We start from the raw sequence: 19219 nt of genomic DNA, 5'->3' as shown, positions 1-19219 counted from the left end.
TGAGAGACCGTCCTGTTAATAGATGTCAGTGCAAAAGGGCCTTGTAATGTGGGCATCCCAAGGAACAGTGCAGGGAGGTAGAGACAGAGGGGCGAGCATGGAGAACAGACATCCTGGTCCCAGCTGTGGAACCAGTGCCCTGAATGACCTTGAACACGTCCCCTCTCCTCTCTGGGCCTCACTATCCCCACCACCGGGGGCGAGGGGGAGTGTCTGTCGGGACACAGTGGGGTCAGGTACCAACATGCCTGGCCCAGGCCTGACACGCGGAAGGATCTCGATGGCAACTGTGGCACCTCATACCTTTCAGGGCTGTATGCGGATTCAGTGAGAAAACATGACCAGAGCACTTTGCTCCAAGGCTGGCACAGAGAAGGCTCTTGTTTCCTGTCCCTCCTGTGCACGCTCTGTCTTATGGGTTCTATGTGTCGTCCCCCCCGCCTTGCAAAGTTATATGTTGAAGTCCTAAGCCCCAAATACCTTGGAACATGACCGTACTTGGAGATAAGGGCTTTCCCAGATAATTAATGTTAAGTGAGTTCACTGGAGTGGGTCCTAATCTATTACTATTGGTGTCTTTATAAGAAGAGATGAGGATAATATTCCACTGTACACATAAACCTCCCTTTCTTTATCCATTCATCTCTCCATGGACACGAGGTTGTTTCCATGTCTTGGCTACTGTAAATACCGATCAGTAAACACGGTGCAGTTCTCTCTCCAAGACAGTGATCTCATTTCCTTCCAATAAATACCCAGCCATAGAATTCTGGGAACATATGGTAATTCTATTATTAATTTTTTGAGGACCTCCATACTGTTGATCATAGTAGCTACACCAATTTACATTCCCACCAACAGTATACAAGGATCCTTTTTTTTCTTTTTATAGCTCCATCTGAGGCATATGGAAGTTCCCGTGCTAGGGGTGGAATCAGAGCTGCAAGCTGCAGGCTTACACCACAGGCACAGCCACACCAGATGCGAGCCACAGCTTGCAGCAACACCGGATCCTTAACCCACTGAGCAAGGCCAGGCATCAAACCCGCATCCTCACAGAAATGATGTTGGGTCCTTAACCCACTGAGCCACAGCAGAACTCCAAGGATTCTTTTTTTCCCACATCCTCGTTAGCTTTTACAATCTTATATGTATATTATCTCTCAATAAAACTGGAAAAAAAAGAAGTGATGAGGACACAGAGAAGCCCAGAGGAAAGACCATACAGGCACAGGAAGAGAAGCCAACCACCTACAAGGCAAAGAGAGAAGCCTCAGGAGAAACCAACACTGCCAATAGCCTGATCTCAGACTTGCAGCCTCCAGCCATGTGAGAAACTGTTTCTGCTGCTTAAGCCACCCAATTTGAGGTACTTCATAGGGCAGCCCGAGCAAACTAATACACCCTGATTTCTCCAGCTCTGCACCTCTGACTACTCAGTGCTGTTGTGTCCTGAGGCCCAGGGAATGACCTGGAGGGAGCCTTCAGGAGTGTCCATCAGGGCTACCCAGACTTTAATGTGCTCGAGGATCACCCAGACAGGATGTTAATGCAGCTTCTGGCTTGGTAGCTCTGGGGTGGGGGCCTGAGAGTTTGCATTTTTAACATAATCCCAGGCCCCAGGCGATGCCAGGGCTGCTGGTCCATAGCCCACACTTTGAGTAGCCAGGGATTGGATGGGTGGTAAATCTGGATGGGTGCGTGAGGAGGGGAAGCTTGGCACCCAGAGTCCTGGGCACAGGGCAGAGGTCCTGCTTCTCTCCCACCTACAGAGGACTCTGGCTGGAGGTGAACATCGCAAGTGGCAACATCTGCAGCATCTAAGTGACCCTCTGAAGGGAAATAACCACGTGCGGGTCCCTAAATATCCCCTCTCGAGGCCCACCTGCTTCAGCCATGAACAGGAAGGGATCTCTGACTCCTCTGGTCCTTTAGTCCAGCATCTCCTTACACAGGTGTGGAGACTGAGACCAGAACCTGTCATAATGTGTGAAGCATCATATCAGATGAAAATCAATAGGCCCCTTGTTTGAAAAGTGTCATATTTCAAGACAGTAAGAGTAGACATTAAACCAGGTGTGAGATCCTTCTATGTGTGGGGCCCAGAAGCTGCCCTGACTGAGTCAGAGATGGTCCCATATCAAGTTGGAAGTGCAGCTGAAACTAAACCCCAGGCCTCCTGAGCTCCCCTCCCCTGCCCAGTCTGCTTAGTTCTGCTGCCTCACTCTTGCTCTCTGAGCTTGGCTGGCTTGGAAGATCTAGCTACAGCCAGGCAGCGAGGTGCCAGGGGAGGGAATGGAGGCAAGGGCCCCGCAGGCCCTTCCACCCTGAGATCTCCGGTTCTACGATGCTGGGGGGGAGAGGCCTGTTTCGCCAGATCTGCAGGTTCCCCTGGTTCTGTGGGCCGGACCCATCTGAGCCAGTTCCATGCCATGCTCAGCTGATGGTGCCAGGGTGGGACAGCACCGAGGAGAGGGAAGGAGGCTCCAAAGGCCAGCTCTGGCAACCTCATGCTCTCATGCCCATGTGGCCTGGGCTATTGGCAGCAGGCAGGGGCCAGGTCATTCTTTATGAGCTCAACAGAGCTTGAGGCTGGTTGCATACTGTGCCACAGTCAGATTCACTTTTTAAAAGACCACTCTGCCAAGTGGGAAGGAGAAATTGAGACGGCAAGTCTGAAAAGGAGGTCACTCATGGGGTTGTTTATTCTGTAACTCAGGCAAGAGAGACATGGGTTTGAACTGCAGCAACACCAGTGGGGTGTGGCAGGGGAAACAAAAGAGCCCAGGACTGAGGCTACTTGGATGTGGGGAGTGAGTCTAAACATGAGCCCAGGCTTCTAGCTTAATTGCGTAAGCGCTGCTGTCAGTGAAATAGGTGTAACAGACCACTTTTGGTTACAACTGGCTGAAAACCTAATCAAACTGACCTTTAAAAAAAGGAAAAGTTCCTAAAACTCTTTATGTTATAAACATAAACATAACTCTTTATGTTCATATAAGTAAACAGCATAAGGGTAAATCTCAATCAATTCAGGTTCATCTGGGTTCAAAGCACATCATCAATATATTCTCTCTCCATCTCTTATGTCTCAGGTACTCTGTGATGACTCTGTTCCTGATGGCATTGTCACAGGATGGTCACCAGCCTCATGGTCACAAGGTAGCTGCCGCCAGCACCTCTTAGAGCTATATCCTTCCAGATTGAAATCGAACAGAAACAAATAAGAGCTTGTACCCTATCATTTGCATGAAAGTTCCGAAGTTTACTCTGATTGGACAAGCTTAGGTCACATGCTTACCTCTGAACCAATCACTCTGGTTGTGATAAATGACTTAGACCTGACCCACAAGCTTTGCTAGAGTCAGACAGAGAGACTAAGAGGGGAAGGGATGGATCCTAAAGAAACACTGGGGCTCCTGCCAGGAAAGGGAAATAGAGGCCAGGGAGACAAACCACATCTTTGCAGCTTTGTGGACTGCACAAGAAGAACAGGTTGGGAGAAGAAAAGATGATAAGCCCAGGTTGGAATGTGCTGGGTGTGCTGGGTGGATGGGACAGCCAGAGGGAAGTGCTCAGCAGGGGCAGTGTAGAGAAAGGTCCAGGCTGGAGGGAGATCTGCCAACCACCAGCACCTAAAAAGTCAAGTAATGCCCTGGGCTTTGGGAGCCATTCTGGACCCCCTGCCTCAGGAAAAGCACATCCGGTCTAATAAAAGTCTTTTCCTTTGCTCCTCAACATTTGGCTGTGGGGCAACCTCTGCAACCCTGAGGCAGGCAATGCCCCAGCCTCCAACTAAACAACTCTAGATCTTTCTTCTTGTCTTAGACGCTTTTGCATCTTCCTCCACCTTAGTTGATAATAGGACGTGAATATATGACAGTGATCTGAGCCATGGAGAGAGTAAAGGCAAGAGATGCATGCCAGGAGTTCTCGTTGTGGCGCAGTGGTTAACAAATCCCACTAGGAACCATGAGGTTGCGGGTTCGGTCCCTGGCCTTGCTCAGTGGGTTAAGGATCTGGCGTGGCCATGAGCTGTGGTGTAGGTTGCAGACGCGGCTCGGATCCCGAGTTGCTGTGGCTCTGGCGTAGGCCGGTGGCTACAGCTCTGAATGGACCCCTAGCCTGGGAACCTCCATATGCTGTGCGAGCAGCCCTAGAAAAGGCAAAAAAGACAAAAAAAAAAAAAAAAAAAGAGAGAGAGAGAAAGATGCATTCCAGGCTTTGGTACCAGACCATGATGTGACAAAACTAAGATCTTGCAGGGATGATGAGTATGTGCTGGGAATGACACAGGCCAGCACCTCACTAGAGTCAGAGGCACAAGCAACTCCAAATAGGGACAATGTCAATGACACTTCACCTTTCCTGGTGATGTTCTCCCAAGCCCTTGTGCAGTGGGACCTATGACAGTACAAGAAGGGCAGCAATATGGGAGGTTTATGAAATGTTGTAATGGGAGAAGGGAACTCGGTGGCCACGTAAGTCTCGCAGCATTTCCTGTCTCTGTGTCCTGATGGCTTCCCAAGGATAATAAATGTTACCAATGTCACTGCAAGCCAGTGTGGTCTCTAATCTAATTATTTTTACTTCATAGCTCCTGGGTCACAACTATTGAAGAATGTCCTGCCTATGTGAGCCCACCGGATTTCCGTTATCCCCTCCTTCCTCACCGTCAATACTTTGAGTTTGTTTAGGATGGCAAAGTGCCAACTAGAAAAATCACACTTGTCAGCCTCCTGTTCAGTGAAGGGATGACAGGACACGGGACTGGATGGAGACAGTGTGAATGTGAACACTACCCCACAAGTGTGCCTTCTCTCCCACTGTGGATGGAGGGTGAGTACCCACCCACTGATGCTGGACTTAGCTACATGACTTAATTTGGAACGTTAGCAGAAGGAATAGCAGAGACCTAAATTTGTGCACTTTGGCTTGTTTCTGGCTCTGATGATGCGCCATGAGAAGAATTTACCGTGGGTCATCTCTGTGTGTTCAGCCTGGGTTCCAGAACTAGTACACTTGGAGCTGACCTAGACCAAGAGCAACTGGTCTGAATCTGGAGCATTGCCCAGCTGAGCCTGGCCAGAATCAGCTTGGTAGACTGAGTTAGGGGATAGTTGTTACAGAGCACTGCTGTGGCAATAACTGACTAATACAGAAATGGGAAAGGCCTTCTGAGAAAGTTCTTTAATGAGAGACAGGCAGCTGGCAGCTCTTCTTCTCTTTACCCTTCTCCTTGAATAAAGCAGACTGAATGCTTGGAGGGCGGGCAGGCATCTTACAACTGTAGGGTGATAGGAACATGCTGAGCCTGGCTGTATGGAAAGACAGAAAGAGCCTCCATCCCTAGCAGCACCATGAAGTCATCATGTCAGCCCCCAAATGCCTTACTCTGGACATCTTATGTAAGAAAAATAAAGCCTCACGATTCATTAAGCCACTGGTTTTCAGGTTTCTGATACTTGCAGCTGAATAGAGTTCCTAACTGACAGACACAGGTGACTATGGGCATTGAAGCCACACTTGCGTTTGAGATCTCCTGGGGAGAACATGAAGGATCACAAGAGATTCCCCTAGGGTCTCGGGGAATGTGGCTCCAGAATATTGGAGAGGAAGCCTGCAGAAGTTTGGAGTGAGTGGAGAACTAAGAGATGCGGTGGTCAGGAGCCACAAGAGGAGAGAGCGCCAGGAGACACAGGTGGACCAAAAGCAGTGCTAAGGTTCAGGAACATGAGGAAGAAAACTTATCAATGGATTTAGCAAACGAGAGGTCCCAGACCTTGGTAGGGGAGGTTCAGTGCAGAGTTGCGGACAGAAGCCAAACCACACAGTGCAAGAGAATCCCAGCCTTCCGTGGCTCACTTGTGGGGGATGGACATGCAAGGGAGTATGATGCAATAGAAGGGGGCCTGCTCCTTGGGGAGGGCGAGCTGCAGCCTTGTCTACCTGCAAAAACCATTTCTCTTCCTCGCCTCCAGGATGATGTCAAAAGCCCTCAGCTTGGCACCCATGGCCCCCAAGATGTGGTCCCCATCAGGACCCGGCCACACCTCCCAGCCTCTCCTCCTCACATTCCAGTAACACCACCGCCCACCATTCATAGCTAGGCTGCTCTCCTTTGGACCGCCTTCTCCCCTACCTAACCACAGCCTGCTCAGCCTCTCAAGATGGCACAGATGTCACCCCTCTGTAAGGAAGATGAGCTCGTCCACCAGGCTCCTCCCATCCCTCTGTCCACCATGAATCATTATCTCCTGGGTCCAGGTAGGAACAGGGTCTATGCTGCCTGGCACCTGTTGGGGGCCAGTTGCCTTGATGAGTTGTCAGGGGCCATGGAGTTCCCAGGTCAGGGAGACCCTGTGAGCATTTTCAGGTCTGCATCTGTCCCTCCCACTCCCACACAGCCTGCTTTTGAGAGCTCAGGAAGGAAGCGGAACAATTAGCAGGGAAGCATGAGGGCTTTCTTCCCTCTCCTGTCTGGAGCCTTCCCAGAGGACGGCTGCTTCCTCTCTCCCTTTTTAGAACAAGAAGACATGATTGTGACCAAATTTAGAAAACAACCAAAAATTAAAACAAAATTCAACCCATATTTTAAAATCCATTTCGACAGCTCCACCCTGCTAAAAGGAATGTCTCTTCTGAGGGAACAGCAGCAGAAGCAGCAGCGAGGCAGGCTGCCATGTCAGGGGTTGAGAGGCGGGTGGGGGAAAGCAAGCGGGGGTGGGGTGGTCTTCTCACCAAAGACACTGGGACCTGGCACACCAACCAATGGGTGGGATGACAAGACCGTTAAGGGAAGGGCAGCGCCAGGCGTGGGGCAGAGGCGCCCAAATTCAAGGGAGCATCTTCTGGCTTCTTGTTTCTGCCAACAGCTGGAAAGGAAGGATGCTTCTGGAAGCCACCTAGAGACCAACCATGGTGGCTGGGCCCCTCCTTAGCACGAAGCTACTTTGGGCACATTGTTCTGTGTTTTGTGGGGAACAAAGGGAAACCCAGGGAACCAAACAAACAGTGTCACCCACATTAAAATAATAGCAACCAGGTACTGGGTGACTACTCTGTGCCAGGCACTGTGCTAGGAGGTGTTTGTTTTTTTTTTTTTTTTTAAATTGTTGCCAGGAATTCTATATGAGTCATGTTACATTAGAAAGATTATCACAAGAGGGAAAAAAAAGATCTTTGTGGGCCAGAATGAAGGAGATGAATTTGTCAGGAACAAACAGAAAAGGTTGCTTTGCAAGTATGGCATTCGAGATGCAGTTTTAGTAAGGCTGCATTAATAAAGATACAAAAGCCAGATTAAGGGAGGTGATAATCTCGCTGAACTCAATTCCCGTCAGCTCAAATGGGACCCATCCTCTCTGAGCCTCAGTTTCTTCCCCTTTAAATTGGAACTAGAAAAACACCTCTTTTGTAAGGTTGTTGTGAAGATTAAACAAGGTAGGTGTTCCCGTGTGGCTCAGTGGTTAACAAATCCGACTAGGAACCATGAGGTTGTAGGTTCGATCCCTGGCCTTGCTCAGTGGGTTAAAGATCCAGCGTTGCTGTGAGATGTGGTGTAGGTTGTAGACGCAGCTCGGATCCCATGTTGCTCTGGCTCTGGTGTAAGCCGGCAGCTAGAGCTCCGATTCGACCCCTAGCCTGGGAACCTCCATGTGCCAAGGGAGCGGCCCAAAAAATGGCAAAAAGACCAAAAAAAAAAAAAGATTAAACAAGGTAATCTAAGAAAATCAATTAATGCAGTGCCTGTTAAGTAGTGCACTCTTCATAAATGGCAATGATCCTAACTGTTAAAAAACCTTGGCATTTAAAATGGAGTTGTGGGAGTTTCCCTGTGGCCTAGCAGGTTACGGATCCAGCTTGGGTCACTGCTGTGGTGTGAGTTCAATCCCTGGCTGGGCAACTTCCACAAGCAGCCAAAAAATTTTAATTAATTAATTTAATTAAACTAAATGGAGTCGTGGTTTTTCCCCCAGAAGAGGGAAGAATCTGGGGACGTATACTGTCTTCATGCATCTGAACCCCTGATGGGCAGAGGAAGGAGACTAGTTCTGCGTTTCTTCAATGGACAGGACCATGTTCATTTGCAAAAGCTCATATTGAGCTAATTTCAGCCAAATATAAGGAATTATAATCATAAAAAAAAAAAGACTAGAAGGAAATACTTTCAAATGGTGCTCTTTGGGTTGTGAGAACTTAAGCAATTTCTTTACGTCCTTGTGTAGTTTCCAGATTTTCAGCTAAGCATATATTTTTTAAAATAATCTTGAAAAAACTAAAATATTAAACAAAAGAAAAGATGATGCATGTCAGGAATGCTGTAGTAGGAGTGGGAGACTGGACTTGGTCTGAGATTCTGCTAAACACGAATCTCATTTTCAAGCTTCACAAAACTGAAATCCCTTCCCAGTAGAAGGGCTGCCCTCACCTCAGAGGACAGAGGACAGGCACCTGACAAAGCAGCACTGAGTCCAGCTCCAGAAGCACCGGGACCAACTGCCCCAAAAGAAGGTGTCGCCCAGGGTCCTGAAGCCCATGAAGTGGGGGAGGGAGCTCCCCCCACCCCCCCAGCAGTAGGGTCAGCCCAGTCTCCTCTCTGGGGACATCATTATCAGAGTGTGGCAGAGTAATGCCTTCTCCCAACTTTTAATTAGGAAACCAGCCTTGAGCTGGATTCTAAGCGGCAGGAGGGAGAGGCAGGGGCAGGTGATGAGACAGACACTGGAACCCGCAGCAGCAGTTGTGGGTTCTTCCCCCAGCCTGGTCTCCCCTCGCTGTGTGATGCTGGGTACAGCCCTTCTCTCTCTGGGCCTCAGGGTCCCCATCCGTAGTTTCAAGAGGTTGAAGAGAATGAGTTCTAAGCTGTTCTCCAATTCGGAATCAGCAGCTGAGGCCACAGGCCCTTGGCCATACTTTAAGTTTCCATGGCCCAAAGGACCACAGAAGTCTTTCAAACCCATTGTTACACCCCTGCCTTTAATGAAGCCACATCTGGAGTGTATCTCCTCTGATCCCTGTTGTGTATAGTTTCTCACAGCTGGATCTCCATAAATCAATTTGTTTTGCAGACAAGTTCCCAGAACTATCCAGAATCCTACCCAGAAGAGTCAGTTTTATTTCCCTTCAGTTTCTGATTCCCTCCAGTTTCTGAGCCCAGTCCACCTGGGGACAAGCTCCCAGAGTCTTCAGAATCCCATGGCCAACCACAGTGTTGCAGAGTGGCTAAGGCTCACACTCCCGGCCTCTACTTGCAGGCACAGAGGGTGAACCGACCTGGACCCTCTTACTGGGCCCTCTCAAGAGCAGTGTCCCCACTCCAGGGTGAAAAGACTGGATGAAAGTAACCCCGGATACTCCCTGCAGCTCTTGGGTTCAAAGTTTTCCTGCAGATGAACTAGTTATGAGCAGCAAAGGGGTGAAGATTAATTTCCCTGCAGATGGAAAGGGAAGGAGAACTGGGAACTAGCAGGGGCGCTTGCTCGTTAGTTCTGCCACAAAGCACCAAACAGGACAGAATCCAGGGCTTCTATGAAGAGCAAACATTCTACCGGCAGGGGTTGGATATGTGCTGTTTCTGACAGCTGCTCTGGTCCTCAAGGTATTTCTGAGATCTGGCAATGAGGACTCTTTGGTCAGGAAAAGGTCCCTGAGCCCCTACTCTGTTGAGTGCTCTGAGCCCACCTCATCTCATTCAATCCTCATAATCCCTGAGACTCAGGTCCTGGCACAGCCTCTATTTTACACTGAGGAATTGTGGCTCAGAGGTTAAGTAACTTGCCCAAAGTCACAAAACTGGCAAGCTCACCAACCGAATTTATAACCAAGTCTGTCTTTCTGCATATCCCAACCTCTTTTAAAGCTACTCTGCCAAATAAAGCCAAACCCCTGATTGTTTTCCTACCAACAAGAATCTGGGCTCAGACTCCATTTGGGAGAATTTTTAAAGATAATTTTCAACACATATACTTAGCTTAAGTACATGTACTTAGCTTAAAAGGCCTAAGAGCACTCAAGGTTTCTAATAAAACTGGCAGTCCCCTGTCCCACCCTCCCCCCACCACACGCAGATCTGGCTCTGCAGAGAGCCCCTCCTGTCCACATTTCCAGCGATTTCTTCCAGTATTTGCCTCCAAATTTCAAAGAACGCATTGGCCCTGCTTGCTCATGATTTCTCAGTTTGAGACCACTATTACTGACTTTCTATTATGGAAAATGAAGGATCTCTGACACCATTTTTCTCCCTCTTGCTGTCTCTCTCTCTCTCTCTCTCTCTCTCTCTCTCTCTCTCTCTCTCTCTCTCTCTCTCCCTCTCTCACACTCACACACACACACACACACACACACACACACACACACTCCCCCCGCCCCACCTATTTGTGTCTCATTGCCCTCAGAGCATCTGGGGGAGCCTGAGCTAGACCAGACTTCTCTGCAGGGAAGGGGGATGGAGTTTTGACCTTTGGTTAAATGCAGCAGAGTTAATGCAAACATCTATCGTTACTCTCTCCCAGAACTCCAATGCAAAGCACCTCCCATAACGACGGTTTGAAGAGAGACACACATCCTCTCTCCTTGAATCTCTGAGGGGCAGAGGACAAACACACTGGGTGGCCTCCAAGCGGGGGTCCAGAGCAGTAAGGAAGTACAGGGAGACAGATTACAGCTTCATGAGAAGCCATCCAAGAATACAATGGACAGCCTGTGAAGGGGGAAGAGGTCCCCACAGGCAGTGCACAAGCTAGGGTCAGCTGGCCACTGCTGGGGACAAGGGGGGATTTCTGCTTAGGGGGGAGCCGGACACGTGACTTCTAAAGTCCCTACAAATTCCCTAACCCAGTAACTTGCTTCCTTTTATAACAGTTGGCAGTCAGAATCCAGTGGTGCTTTGCAATCACTCTTGAGTTAATAACCAGAGCTGCCCGGGAGACACACCCATTTGGCAATTTCTTTTTAGGACACTGAATTAACCATCTGAACAGCGATGAGCCATCGGTTCCCCTGACCTCTGCCTCATAAAAGAAGGTTCAAGATGATTCACAGAGCAATCATGACATGTCTGATGGGACAGAACCCTCAGTCCCACGGGTTTTAAGCCCTCTGAAGACAGGGAGGTGCTAGATGGGGCAACCGCAGTGGATCTGGCCGTGAACTTGGGCCTCCCTGGCTTTGCAGCAAGAGTCTCAAAGGAGAAACAGAAGAAACGCTCCCAAAACTTGCCTTCCCAGGCTTTTGTTTTAAGAGAAAGCGCACAGAGTGGGAAGGTGGGCAAAATGGAGCCCTAACTGGACACCTGCACCTGGAGGAGCAGGTCTGCATCCCAGTGGTTCAGCACTGGTTCTGCCCCCGACCTGGCATTTTGAAGGGAACACGCTGCCCAGAGATGTGCCTCTGCCATGACCCCTGTACTCTCCAAGCAGAACAGATTCTCGTTAATTCCTCTGCCACGACTGGCAATGTGGTATAACTGGACTAAGAATGAGGGGAGGGCCGTGGTCAGGGTGTATGAGCTGCCTGACCTGGGCAAGCTGCTTCCCCTCCCCTCCAGGATGCACCAGGTCACAGCAGTTACAACTGAGCTCTGGAGCAAGACTGTCTGGATTTAAATTCTAGCACTTTCACTGATTGGCTGTGTGACCTTAGACAAGTTCCCCACCTTCTCTGAGCCTTAGTGTCCTCACCTTTAAATTGAGGGTAGGGGGAGATGGGGGAGGGGAGGGTAGGACCAACACCTAACTCACTGGGTATTTTCAGAATTAAGTTAGCTCATGTACATGAAGTGTTTAGAGGAGGACCCAACTCATGGTATTATTATCATCATCATTAATAGCTGCTGATAATACAAAGGAGACAGCAATCCTCAGTCAACCCTATAGCAGCCAACAAAATAATACTCTTGAAAACAAAACTCTGAAGCTGTGTGTAAGTGTGAGAAACGTGGTGTGTGGTGCATTAAATCTCATAAACATTAGGAGACTAAGAGGCCAGAATTTCCAACGCCACTTGCAAAATAAACATTGAGGCTCTGATACAACGAACCATGTGGCAAAGTCTTTGGAACTTTTTATCAAGATACGAAACCTTTTATACTTTATAACTTAATGCAATACAGCAAAGCCAATATCTGAAGTAGGATTTTTTTAAAAAAAAAAAAAAAAGAGTACCGATGTAACACTTTAAGAAAAACATACCCAGGCCAAGTTTAGAACACTGATTACTACACAGAATGACAGGTATTGACAAAGAAAATGTGGTCCTTAACTTGCTGTGTGATCTTAGGCAAACCCTTTCACTCATGGGCCTCATTCCCCATCAGCTACCCTGGGCACCGAATGATTTCTGGGTGCCTTCCAGATCTGCAGCCCACAGATGTGAGGTTTGGAGGATTTTTTTTTTTAGACCAATAGACTTGGCCTCAATGAAAGCACTGTGGTATTTTCTGAGCTGACAACACCACCTAGTGTGTGTGTGAGTAGGCACCAGTGACCAGCCAACCAAGACCTGCCTTCTTATTCTCACTCAAATAAACTTCTACTCAAAATCTTGTCCACAGACCAGCAGTGCTGGCACCATCTAGGTGCTTTCGAGAAAGGCAGAATCTCAAGGCCCATCCCAAACCTAAAGGATGGAACTTGAATCTTCCTTTTAACAAGACGCCAGCTGATTCCCATGTAAAAAAAATTGTAAAAAGTATTGTTTTAGTAGGAGGAGAAAAGGGAAGCTAGATAGTGCAAGAAACTTTTAACACACAGTTAGCCAGTGAGCCCATAAAGAAATCCAGAAACCCATGCAAATACATAAACCCCAAAAACAAATTTTTTCCCTACTCACATGGAGGGAGTCTGTCATGTAATGAAGGTTCAGGTTCTTAGGAGTTCTGACAAGTTTTCAAAAAGGAATCTTCTGGAATGGTAAGTAGGCATCTGATGAGATGGGCATGCCTGAACCAGAGTTCCAAAGGTACTGGTATTATCTACATTGTTATTAATGTAATAATCATATGGATGACCCTTTGTTTCCATAAATTCAACATGAACTTGGCCACTCTGAGCTCCCAGAGGCCACCTCAGGTTCTAGCTATGTGGCCCATCACAAGATAGCAGTTGACTTCTTCAAAGCCAGCAGGAGATTCTCTACGCAGGCGACCTCTAGAGGCTGAGGTTCTCAATCCTACAGCCACAAGGACCTGAATTCTGCCAACAGTGGGCTTGGAAGAAGAGCCCAGGTCCCAAGTGAGACTGCAGCCCCTGCTGACACATTGATTTCAGCCAGTGAGACTGAGAACGGAGCAGAGAACCCACCTAAGCCATGCCCAGACTTACGATCTATAAGAATGGGAAAACAATAAATGATGCTGTTTTAAGCCACTATGTGTCTGTGGCAATTTATTACACAGCAATAGAAAATTAACACAGATTTTGGTACCTGGAAGTGAGATGCCACCGTAATGAATACCCAAAATGTAGGAGCAGCTTTAGAATTGGGCAGGAGGAAGCTAGAGAAATTCTGCAAAACCTGATAGAGAACAGGTTTCCTTAAAGAGACTCTTTAGTGGAAATATAAATGTTGAGGATGCTGCTGGTGAAGTTTTAGAAGGAAGTGAGGAATATGTTATTAGAAAGTGGAAAAAGGAGATCTTTATGATATAGTGACAGAAAGCTTAGCAAAATTGCCTCCTGAAGTTACAAAGAATTTATAAGGGATAAACCTGGTTATATAGCTAAGGAGATTTCCAAGCAGTGCTGAAGATGCTGCCTAGTTTCTCCTTGACGCCTATGGTAAAATGCAAGAGGAGAGAGATAAATGAGGGGAAAATTGTTACACAAAAATTAAGTAGGACTGAATTATTTCAAAATTTTCAGCCTCTCCAGATGGCAAAAGATGCTAAAAATCAGAACGACTGCTGAAAGCATGGCACAGAGAAAAGGCTGAGTGTACAACTGTACAGCCTTTTGCTAAAACCCAGAAAGATAAAGAGGTCAGAAGATTCAGTCACATAAAGGGTCCCTTTAGGAGTGTACATGTCATGGATCTTCTCAACTAAACCAGGGGCATCTAGGAAGCTGAAGGTCCTTATTACTCAGCCATCTAAACAGGAGGCCAAGAGAGAAAGGGGATTGTTTGAAAAAGATCTGTGGATGTGGCTTCGGTCTAGCGGAGTGAAAAGCAGGGAATTCATGCAAGACCCACAAAGTTCTTAAAAACGATCTTAGCAGAAATCCTTCTGGCTTCAACTGAAAGAGACAGAGAGAGAACAAAACAAAAAGAGGTGATCGGATCCCCCAAATTCTACTGGCAAGAAACAGATTCATAAAACTACTCAGCTGCAAATGTGTTACATTCATAAAATAGGAAGGATGACAAGAAGGTGGAACCACATGCCCAGAAGAAGAAGCCAAAAGCCCTGAGGATTATTCCCAGGTATGTAAAACTGAATCAAGAAAAGTTCAAACATTGACCTGATTTCAAGTCCATTATGGATCCGGGATTCCTTTTGACCTCCACTTCTCCCCTGAGTCAGAACGTCTATAAACAGTAACCTGTCCCTTCACTGCTTTGCGATGGAGTGTTCAGTATAACAAGTCTACGGGTGGAGAGCAAACGTGCCCCAGCAGCTGCACCTGTTGAATGACATCCAGGAGCTGCATCTGCTGGACCTGATTTAGATTTAGATTTTGGACTTTCAGCTGATGAGATTTAGATTTAGACGATGAAATTCTGGACTTTGGACTCATGCTGTAATGAGATGAGACCTTTGGAAACCTTGGGAGGGACTGAATGCATTTTGAATTACTGGGGACCAAGGAGGGATGGTGGTAGGCAGAATTCTAAGATGACCCCCAAGATTCCTGCCTCCTGGGTACAAGCCCAGTATAATCCCCTCCCCTTGGGTGTGTGTAGGACCTGTGGATATGAGGGGATATCACTACAGAGAAGGAATTTCGTGGATGCAGTTAAGGTCACTAGTCAGTTGACTTCTGAGTTAAGAGAAGGGAGACGATCTTGGGTCCACCTGACCTAATCAAGTGAAACCTTAAAAGAGATAAGAATCAGCAACAGTTTCCTGATGGCCTTGAAGAAGAAAAATGTCATGTTGTGGAGAAGGCCATACGGCAGGGAATGGAAAGTGGCCTTTTGGAGCTGAGGTCCTCAGTTTTACTGCCTAAGGAATTGAATTCAGCCAACAACCAGTGAGCTTGGAAGAGAACACTGAGTCCCATAAGAGATCACAACCATGACTGACACCTTGACTGCAGCCTTGAGAGACCTGAGCAGAGAATCCCACCAAGCCCTGCCGAAATTTTGGCCTACAGAAACTATAAGGTAATATATATATATATTTTTTTTTCTTTTTTTTTAGGGCCACAACCTTGGCATATGGAGGTTCCCAAGCTAGGGGTCAAATCGGAGCTGTAGCCGCTGGCCTGCGCCACAGCCACAGCAATGCCAGATCCAAGCCATGTCTATGACCTACATCACAGCTCATGGCAATGCTGGATCCTTAACCCACTGAGTGAGGCCAGGAATCGAACCTGCATCCTCATGGATGCTAGTCAGATTCATTTTTTCCACTGATCCATGATAGGAACTCCAATATATGTAATGTTTTAAGCTGCTAAGTTAAAAAGGCTTCAAAGCAGCCATGTAAAAATATGAAGGAAAACAGGCTAACAATGAATCAATACATAGAAAATATCAATAGAGAAACAGACACCACAAAAAAAGAACCAAATAGATATTTAGAGTTGAAAAATAACTGAAATAAAATGACTGTGCAAGCTCAATAGCAGGTTTGAAATGGTAGGAGAAGTCAGTGAGTTTCAAGAGAAGTCATCAGAAATTATCCATTGAAAAATACAGGAAAAAGCCTGAAAAAATAATGGCTAAAACTTTCCCAAATTTTAAAAACCTTAAATTATACTCCAAGCTCAATGAAACCCATGTACAGTAAACACAGACTATGTTTAGACATATCTAATTTTTTTTTTGTCTTTTTGCCATTTCTTGGGCCACTCCCATGGCACATGGAGGTTCCCAGGCTAGGGGTTGAATCGGAGCTGTAGCCGCCAGCCTATGCCAGAGCCACAACAATGCGGGATCTGAGCCAAGTCTACAACCCACACCACAGCTCACAGCAACGCTGGATCCTTAACCCACTGAGCAAGGTCAGGGATTGAACTTGCAACCCCGTGGTTCCTAGACGAATTCGATAACCACTGAGCCATGACGGGAGCTCCTGTTTAGACATATCTTAAACTGCTGAAAGACAAAGAGAAAATTCTTAAAAGCAGCCAGAGAAAGATGACTCATCACATACAGGTAACAAAATGATTAATGGACAATCTTTCATTCAAAACAATGGTGACACTATGGTAGTGTAATACCAAATTCACAGTGCTGAAAGAAAAAAACTGATAAACTAGAATTCTATATCTAGTTAAACTATCCTTCAAAAAAAATTGAAAGCAGAATAAAATCATTCCCAAATAAATAAAAACTGAAAGAACTTATTATTAACAGACCTATCCTAGATGAAATATCAAAGAAAGGCCTTACACTGAAAGAAAATTATATCAGAGGGTTTTTCAGATTTATAGGAATTAATAAAGAGCATAGAAAATGGTACATATGTAGGTAAATATAAGAGACTGTGTTCATATTGTTTACATTCATTTTCTTTTCTTCTCTTACTATTTTTTTTTTTTTTTGGTCTTTTTAGGGCCACACCCATAGCATATAGAGGTTCTCAGGCTGGGGGTCGAATCGGAGCTACAGCTGCCAGCCTACGACACAGCCACAGCAACGCAGGATCCAAGCCACATCTGTGACCTACACCACAGCTCACGGCAACACCAGATCCTTAACCCACTGAGCAAGGCCAGGGATTGAACCTGCATCCTCATGGGTACTAACTGGTTTTGTTAACCACTGAGACACATATGACCATAATAGCACAGAGGAAGAGACAGGAGTTATACTGATACAAATTTGCTAAATTTTACTGGAATTAACTGAATACTAAGAATGAAAAAAACTGCAGGAAGTTCAGGAAAGCATAATGTAACCCATAGAGCAACCACTCAAAAAGTAACTTAAAAATATTTTCAAGAACAGAGGACATTCTTAGCCCATTCTGCAGATGAGGAAATGAGTGCTAGCAGGTGAAACAACCTAACACAGTTGGGACTGGCCCCCAGGATTCCCGACTCCCCATATCAGGACTGGAGGCCAATCCATACCATCCAGTGGGGCAAGTGGAGACCTACCCAGGTGGACTCCTCATCCTTGAGTAAAGGGAAAAAGGACCCTCAAATATGGTAAATTGCCTCCAAGTCTGTGAAAATCTTTTCCTTGACAATCAGAATATTTTGCATGCGTTCTTCTACCCTAAAAATCACCACATATAAGCTGCTGTTCAGAGTAAGACGGATGACTTCTCAAGCAAAGCTAATGAGCAGCAGTGCCCAGGGAACACCCACAAAAATGCTCTGTAGCCTCCCAGCACTCATGAATTTGATCGGCGATAATCCTGTCTGCTTGAACTGTCTTCCCTCACCCTTGCGAGGGGCTGACATGCCTTCAGTGGAGCTCAGACTGACACTGTAGGAAGGGCGGGAGGAGGGGGCAGAGCAGGGCTTCTTACCTCTGTTACATGCCGAGGAGGAGGAGGAGGAGGAGGGCATCTCACCTGCTTTAAAAGTTACCACAATGGAGGAGGGAAGCCTTGACCCCACAGCACAATGTATTTATGGGAGAACTGAGCTGTGCTGGAAGGAGTTCATACTGTTTTCCTGCCTGCTGAGGAGCTATTTAATCCTGTAAAGATAAAACAACGTGTATTAATTAATATTTATTTTTGAATAAACACCTGCTGAGGTTTATTGCACTTTACATTTTATAAAGTACATTTATGAACACAGAAATTTAATGAACCTATATTGTATGCCAGGGATGAAGCCGAACCCTCCCCAGCTCTGCGTTATTTAATCCTCACTACTACTCCACAGCCTTGGTTTCATTATACTCATTTCACAGATCAAGAAACTGAAGTTCAGAGTGGTTATGATGTATCCAATTGATCACAGCCAGGTCAACAGGATTTGCTCCTGATTAGTTCAACTGGATCCCTTGGAGCAGAATGTGTAAAAAAAAAAAAAAGATCCTGAGACAAAAGTTGATGTTTTTTAATCAGTTGCACATGTGTCTTCATCTCTCACATCTGATCGACTGCAAAAACAAAGATCGGCAATGTCCTTGCTTGTTTTTTTTTTTTTTTTTTTTTTTGAAAATCACTAACTTCATCAAGTTGACAAGATCTCAGAAGTCAATCTGGAATCATTCACAAATCAGAATTACCAAGAGAAACGGTAGCAGCTGCTGCAGCACAAAATCTAACATGGATTTAAATGACCAAATCTTATTAATGAACAAATTTGAAAACTGAATTTCACAGAGCATTAAATCTCTCTTTGACACTGACGTCTGATAAAAATTTTAAATGATAACAGCATGTCTTAAATTCTTCATGTTAATGACTAAAAGTAGCCTGCCATACCACAGCTAGGCATTGTCAGAAGTCCACGCCGTGTGGTGGAAGTTTATCTTAGTCCAGGACATCAAATTCCCTTGGAATTTCAGCTTTGGCTGGTCCTCTTTGGCTAACATAAATTTAACAGCAGTTTTGACTATGGCAGTAACACATAACCAAGGAGCATTCTTTATTAAATAAATCTAGATTATCTCAGAGTCCCTGTCATGGCTCAGTGGAAATAAATCTGACTAGCATCCATGAGGACACAGGTTCAAGTCCTGGCCTTGCTCAGTGGGTTAAGGATCCTGCATTGCCCTGAGCTGTGATGTAGGTCAAAGACGTGGCTTGGATCCAGCGTTGCTGTGGCTGTGGCATAGGCCAGTGGCTACAGATATGATTCAACCCTAGCCTGAGAACCTCTATATGCTGTGGGTACAGCCCTCAAAAAAAAAAAAAAAAATCTAGATTATTTCAGTGACCTGAAGGAATCGATATAATATTGCCAGTGTCCACCTATCTACACTGAGAAAAATCTAACCCAGTGTTTGAGGTATTACCATTTTATGCAAAGCACATTACAGGGGTCTTAACTTCCATACATGCAAACATCCTCAGACCTGGAATCCTTGCAAATACCAAAATAAAATATTTACCCTTTTCCTAAGGGAAATAAAAACACAGGACAGT

Source organism: Sus scrofa, chromosome 1 (genome assembly GCF_000003025.6).
Source record: "Sus scrofa isolate TJ Tabasco breed Duroc chromosome 1, Sscrofa11.1, whole genome shotgun sequence".
Classification (NCBI taxonomy): Eukaryota; Metazoa; Chordata; class Mammalia; order Artiodactyla; family Suidae; genus Sus; species Sus scrofa.
Note: the sequence above shows the minus strand (reverse complement) of the source record.